The following is a 7,528-nucleotide window of genomic DNA, read 5'->3' as shown; positions in this document are numbered from 1 at the left end:
TGAAAGTACCGATGATATCTGTGCGGAAGATCGAAGAAACTGTCGCGTTGCAAATCGAGAACTGGGTGCGGTGGCAAAGTTTTCGGGAGCATCGAGGGTGTAAATCACTCGAAGGAATTTCGGGGGCGAGACGATCGCGTCGGATAGCGATCGGCGGCGCCAATGAGACGGTGCTTCCCGCGACAATAATTAATCCGGCACAGTACGAGCGCCGCAAATTAATTCGATTACGTCACACGCGACTTATCAGTGAATTAATTTCCGCCATGGAGGACGAACGCGCTCGCGTACTCTGAATCTCTCCCTCTCTCTCTCTCTCTCTTCCTCTCTGCGTGTACTCTACCGTTGTTCTCGAACGACAGTCGCACCGGACTTGCTGACATTAGTAACGGATCAGTAGCAGAGACTGTAATGGAGCCTATTATCGAAAGTAATACAGGCCGGGTAGGGGGACGCTTAACGCGTAATTCCCTGTGATCCGATTATTCCGCTAATTAATAGGACTGGTCAGTCGTGTTCGGGGCGCTGATTAAATCGGTTTCGTTAATCGATGGATCGTCGGACCGGCCGCGTATTAATTGCTAATCAAGCACCGTTTACAACGTTCCTCCGGTATCGGTGCTACGCGAAAAAGTCAATTCGTCTCGGTAGAAATTGATGAAATTAACGAAACGATCGAATGTTCCCCGATAAATCGAACATTCGCAATTACTTCTATCCGTCCTCGTTCCTTCCACCAGAATTCATACGATACAGAGTCCCTAATCAGCGAAGATGATGGAAAAATGAAACGTAAGCGGTTACGAAAGCAGTACACTCTAATAGCGAACATTTCGCTAAGAGGATTACTCTTCTCCCAAAATATCTCGTTAGAACATGTACCCACCTACCTACTACCCACCAGGCGTATTTCCCGTTTCATTCCCTTCGCGCCGGGTGGTGCACGGTGTACATACGCACAAGCGTAATCAGTCGAGATAAGAAACAATGGCACGCGCTATCGGGAACCAGGGTGGACGGCAGGCGCGGGGAATACTTGGCTAAGAGGATTACACAGCTCCCGAAAGATTGTATTTAAGTATGACGCAGGGTGGCCGAATAAGAAGATCGATACCCCAAAGTACGTTTAATACCTCGAATCCCTAGTAATAACCATGCCACGGGGGTAGTGCAACCCTCCATACGGAACAACCACCAGGCCAGACCTGTTTCTATGTATACACCGTGTGTGTACACGTGAAAACGGGGATAATAAGGAGGTGAAACAGCGATGTCGCGTCTTTATTCGTGGTCTCGAAGCCTGGGCCCACCGTTGCAGGCTATTTAACGAGGCGGAACCTACCCCTCGCGGTAATCCACATCTACTGCAACCGGTAATCCGACGAGCATACTCACCCTCGAATCTCTCTCTCTCTTCTTCTACCGTAGGCTGAGTCCGTTCGGTTTCATTCCCGCGTAAATACTCGTTTCGAACAGTGGAACTACTCTCTGCCGTTGCGTATTAATTTCCCCGTGGTCGCGATATTTATCGACGCCGACCGTAGAGAAGCACACACCCCCGGTGATTAATATTTAGCTTTTATATCCTTTGACAAATATAAACGTCGCACACCGCTCCACCGAACGTTTCTGTGTATTTTCGTTTCGGTTTCCGGTGGTGTTCGCGCGAATGGTTTTCGGCCTCGGTGTTTCTCTCCTTGTTCGACCGGCTTTATACTCTGCTGTTTTATATACGCAGAACGATATCGATTGTTGGACGGTGACGGTGGTGGCGGTTTCATTGCTCTTGTGATTCCTGGGTGACATTTTGAAACTTTTGGAAAAGTAGATTGTGACGTGAGTTAGGTGTGGTTTTCGGTCAGGTTCACCTCTCTCTCTCTCTCTAGGTTCGTTTTATAAAGGCTCGGTTGTAAAATGGGATTCTTGGAGCTGGGCCATATTCCGACCGGGTGTACGGACCTGACCGAAGACCCTCCCCTAATCTCTCGCTTAGTTGCTCTTTGCTCGATTTTCATTTAGTCTCCGGAGGCAAGTTTCGCGGAGGGAAACTGGAAGCACTACTTGGCGTTGCCAGGATCTCAGCCGTGATACCGGAGACGTCTTTTCAATTAACTGCGGAACAGTTTACGCGCGAGCAGCAACGGTGTAATATTAGATTTATCGCGTGGAGTACTCATTTGAAACACCACAGTCGGGATTGGTGGTGCAGCATTGTGGCACATTGTCGGGTTAGACGGCATTGAGGAACACAATCAGTCATCAAGCTCATTCGGTGTGTACGCTACTCGCGGAGCCGCTTGTGCCTCGTGTATATTTGTAAATATACGAAGTTGGAGAGGAGCGGAGCTACTCCGGAGAGGGAGGAGTTGAACAAACCTTCAACATTAATTGCACGGCGACGAAGGATGCCGGAGCGTATCCTGTTTACAGTCTCTCCGCTCTAATAACCAAACGTAGCGGAGTTGTTGTTAAAAGAGACGATCGGAAGGGTGGAGGAGGGTGTATAATGTATACACGGTGTCTTTTGGTGTCGCGTAATCGCTTTGGGAACGATACCGCAAAAGCAAAGCGACGGTGGGACAGAGGGAAACGTGTCAATTCGCAGGCATGACCAAGCTTTCTCCCTTTTTCGCGCAAATAAAGCTAAGCCGGACAAAGTAGAGGAGAGGAGAGTGGAAGCGCGTAGGAAATAGAGTCGTAGCCATGGTGCTAAATCAGGATAATGGTGCCCCATGGGAAGCTGCGTCGTACTATCGCGAGTTGTTACGTCCTGACACAATGCTTTTGCGCCGGAGCCAGATGAGGGGTTCAGAGAGGGACAAGCAGCAGACTGCTTTGCAACGGACGTTACCCTGTGCTCCGTCGTGTTTCAACCCTTTCCTCTGTCTCTTTCCAATACCACCGTCTCTCTCTCCTCTCTCTCTCTTCAATATCCACACCACTTTCTGCGGTGTGTCCTCCTCCTCCTCCTCCTCCTTCGAACCTTTGTTTCTCTCGTTTCTCTCCTCTTCTGCGGCGGCTTCTTGCGGTCTAGCCGCATCGGAATCGAATTCAATGTTTTTACGCGTACTACGGATGGATCGATCGATCGATCGATCGGTACCTAAGGTTCGTTACGTCGTTCGTGGTTTATGGTTAATACGCCACGCTTATTTTTGCGGTAATCGTAACTACGTCTGACGATACTTCTTGCTGTCGTAAATAGCTTAGATTTAATACACGCCGTCGTGGTTCTTGGAATGGAGCGATTGTCATATTTCATCGCGGTAAATAGTAGCTTATTCATCGTCGTGTAACTATACACGCGAATGTTCCAATCTTAACGCAGCGAATCCTTTCCTCGACGTTCCCTACCATTTCTCCCTCTCGTACCATCTTCTTCTCACGTTTTCTCCGTTTACACCCCTGATCTCTCAACTTACCCTCTCTCTCTCTGCTTGTATCTACTCCGCTTCCCCGATGCGATCGTACTTCATCCTCTCTCTCTCTCTCTCTCTCGCTCAGGCCATAACAACGTGGGCCGAGACGATGGGGTCGACAGATAAACCTGGCGCCAGCCAGTCCAACCCCGTTGAAACTTGCTCGACCCCTCGTGTTACGGGATCCCGTAACGCGTAGATCAGCGCCAGGTAATACTTGAACGCGGCTCGAATAGCCTACCGCACGCGCTGGTTCGCGTGCGTGTGCATAAACAGAAGGAGAACGCAACTTCCTTCTAACTGGCACGTGTCTTTAGTACGCAATTACCCGCGGGACCGAGACTCTTTTTAGCGTCGAGCACAACCTGTCGAGCGGAAGGAAAATAGAGCGTATAGATTGGTAGCCGACCAAACGCACAGAGATCTCCGAGGAAAGAAAACGGACGAATGAAAGGGTATGATCGAGGGGTGGATAGAGAATGGAGTGTGTCCTCTCTAAGGAAGCAAAGAGGGTGAATAAACGCGTGGGGTTGGAGAGACGTAAGAAAACTCATTTAACGGATCGAAAAGGAGGATCTATGCCCAGACTATGGTATTCGAAGGCGTCCCACACCCCTCTTGGTGCACTGGCATTCTGGCGTTCCGGTGTTCTGGCTCGCCCCATAACAACGCGCACGCCGAAACGATGGGGTAGAGAGATAAATCTGGTGCCAGCAAGTCCCAACCCCAGCGTGCGAAACCGCCGGAACTCTGGTTCCCTCTCCCTCTCTTTCTCTCTCTCTCGGCTGCTCTAAGCCTGTACTAACTACTGTACGCGCAGCCCTCTAAACTGCACACGTAAACGCGCACGACCGCTTTGGTTAAGTAGCTTCGAAACGAACGAGACCGACCCTATACTTGAGCGTTTGATACGCGTTATTACTGCACCTGCAAAACCTCGTTCTCTCCCCCTTTTTCTCAACGGGGAGACTCTTGTCGAAGGAGGAACAAAAAAGCTGCTGGTTCAGGATTGTTGTCGTTGTTGCCGGGTAGGTTCTGTAACCGGTTGAACGCGCAATTTTCAGCCAGGAAATTGCATCGTTCGCGACGGCGGTTTGAAGGGGGTATCACGTCGGTCATCGATATGTGACGATTCGGTGGAAATTACGGGTTGCTTGGGAAGAAGGGGAGATCGAGAAGAGTGGCCTTGGCTCGTTATTGGGGATCACCACCGGGGGTTTCTCGCTGGAGTGTTTGAGAAGCAGAAAATGAAAAAACAGAGTGGAGAGTTGGTGGAAAAATCGTTTCGTCGCTAAAGGGAGAGACGCGAGAATGCGGGGGAAATTTACTTTGGAATTGTTACTCGCGCGCGCGGTGAAAGAATAGAAGAGAAACGGTTTTAAAATGAAACAGCTATTTTATTCGCGATCACGCGGGAAGAAGATCCTCGGGATAGGAGAATTACTAAGACCCCCCTTTTTAAACGGGGAACTTAGCGAATTCTCGGTTTTTCACCCGGAGCGGATAAAACTCGAAAAACTGTGTAAAAAAATACGCAAGCGGCGTGCTTGCCGAGGAAGAGGAGGAGGGCTCTGAGACACGTTTCGGCGGCAGTCCGGGAGTGGAATATTCAACTAACGTTCGCATACATTAGAATGGTAAATCTCTGGGCTATCCTCCGTATCTATGCAATCTCATGCCCCTGGAAGTTCGGCACAGGCTGGAACGGCATACACCGAAACGATCGGATTAGAGAGATAACCTGTCCAACTCGACCGTGCGAAACCGGCGAAACGCCACCCCTATCTCTGGACCCCACTGACACACACGTAGAAAACCGCGTGTGTGTGTGTGTGTGTGTAGAATGTCGTGTGCCGTTTCGACGATATTTATTATCGCTTCGTTACAGCCGCAAACTCTTATTGAAAGACACCGCCGTTCAAGAGACTTACCGTGGGATTTGCCGCTGCATATTGTGCACCCTGGTGAAAGGGGTTTAATTAACTGGGAGAGAATTGAAATGCAATCACTCGTGGTTTTAGGATAATTTTTGTTTCACTTTTTACTTGCTCGTGGAATACGTGCTTTATCTACGTACAACGAGGTGTTTGAAATTTAACGATGTCGTTCACCAGCTCTTGTTTCGCTTGCGTGGAACAGAGGAGTTATACAGCAGTTGCTTCCTGATCATTTTTCTACGCCGCAAAGTGTACACTTTGGTTTAAAAAAAGAAAATCGTCGGTACGTAGAGGAGACAAAGTTACGGTTGGAAACGGATAAGAAGTTCCTCTTCCGCGAACCGGCGCAAATTGGAAGGAAAACAGGATCCTCTCTGCCGCGGAGGTAACGAACGGAGAACGTTAAACGTCGCAGAACGAGAGAGCAGCTGGGAGTGAAACCCGGTGTGTAATGCGATTAATAGGCGCGATCGGTCCCGCGGACGATTAAACGAATCAACGTGGTTCGTTTGGCCGGTAATAACGGCGCGAATAATGAGCGGAGGAAAAAAATCCTTTGTACCTATTTGCCGCTGTCGATTCTGTACAGCGGAGAGCAGAAGAGAGAGAGAGAGTGATTCGATGGGAAAATCCTATCGGAGGAGATTGATAACGACCCACATTCGCACGGGCAACGCGTTAATAACCGAAAACGATCCGACACGCGAATTCCAACGATACGAGAGTCGAGTGATCGGTCGAATTAAAAAGGGATATCGAGGCTAGCTCGAATTATCGGATTTGCACGTTCGAGTGCACGCCTCGTTACGCTTTTTAAAATTCTATCGAGCAAATCGAGTGGCCGACGTGACTTCTGAATCTTCCCTTCTCACTTTTTCATATCGTCATTGCAATTTTTATTGCTATTTTCGTTCCGGGCGACTTGGGACTCTCTGCTACGTCGCTTCACTGTGAAAAAATTGTCGCAAGTCGAAAATATGAAATTTTTCAGAAGAATAAAGTGAATACTTCTGTTATAATTTCTTATCATCGTAAATCCGTGTATCAAGCAATCAATTTTCACTTGTGCCACTTTTCTCACAGAGAAGATCGCGATACGAGGAGATAAAATGAAAGGAGTGTAACTTTTTTGCAATTTTTTTTTTTATTTCACATCGAGCAGTTACAACGAATGATTGGCGCAGCCGGTTTACAGAAGCGTGAAACGGGCGAGCGCGAGAAATAAATCGATCGCGGGTAGGGACGTTCGCGATTAGGACCAGCGGGTAGCAACGAGAAACAGAGGGAAGGGGGAGAGGAAAGGAATTAACGAATACTAAAGAGCCGTGGCAAGTGCTCGAGCAACCCCTGCTCTCGATCCTCCCCGCGATCCTGCTTTATTTATCACGCACTCTCGTTTTATTGGCCGCACGGCTGGCAATGAATCGGAAATAGAAGAGGGGATGGCAAGGAATGCTCTTATTGTCTTTTTCGGGGGACGTAAACTCGATCCACCATATCGCTCTTCCACCCCGAAGACGCTCTCTCTCTCTCTTCTCGAGAATTTATGATTACTTTAGAAATTCCATCGGAATCGTTCGATTCTCGAACCGATGCACAAAGTGTCCGCTTCCAACCGGATATTTTCACGTCTCTCACGTTTCTATAACGGTATTTTTCAAACTCACGCGTCGTCGAACCTGCTCTATCTTCGAAACTAACTCTAGAAACCTTCGTTCTCGGACAAATTTCAATTTTAGTCTAACCCTTTGTGGACGGAGGAGTACGTACTGTGTTCGGATGCTGATTACTCGGGAACGTGTACTTTCAATTTTTCTTCTTTTTATTCAATCATTTCAAAATTATATTTTTACCGCTTAACCCCTTGGCGTGTGATTTCTTTCCCTCACTGTGCATCCAAGCGTCAACAGTTTACTATTTCAGCACTGTACCGAGTAAGAAAAGCTAAGGCATTACAGATCAATTAAATTTGGCAATCTTCGGTTTTATAAATGAAATGAAAAATTAGAATTAAACTTAATCTTTCTTGTCGATACAACTGCTTCTATCATTATCTTGACCAAAATCTGTGCTACGAGTCTGACTCTTTGTTGTAGCGCAAAGGGTTAAAGATATGTGAGTTATTGGTCGCGTTCACATGCTGAAATCGGGTTAATCTAACCACGAGCAATT

General features: G+C 48.0%; 1 protein-coding gene across 1 annotated transcript in view; it reads left to right on the top strand.

Moving 5' to 3' along the window:
- The window catches only part of LOC108571409 (probable G-protein coupled receptor Mth-like 1), a 142,075-nt gene that overhangs the window by 116,075 nt on the left and 18,472 nt on the right, over positions 1–7,528 (top strand). The gene's annotated exons all lie outside the window — the stretch shown is intronic.

Source organism: Habropoda laboriosa, unplaced genomic scaffold, assembly GCF_001263275.1.
Source record: "Habropoda laboriosa isolate 0110345459 unplaced genomic scaffold, ASM126327v1 scaffold15, whole genome shotgun sequence".
NCBI lineage: Eukaryota > Metazoa > Arthropoda > Insecta > Hymenoptera > Apidae > Habropoda > Habropoda laboriosa.
This window is presented reverse-complemented; position numbering and strand designations above follow the sequence as displayed.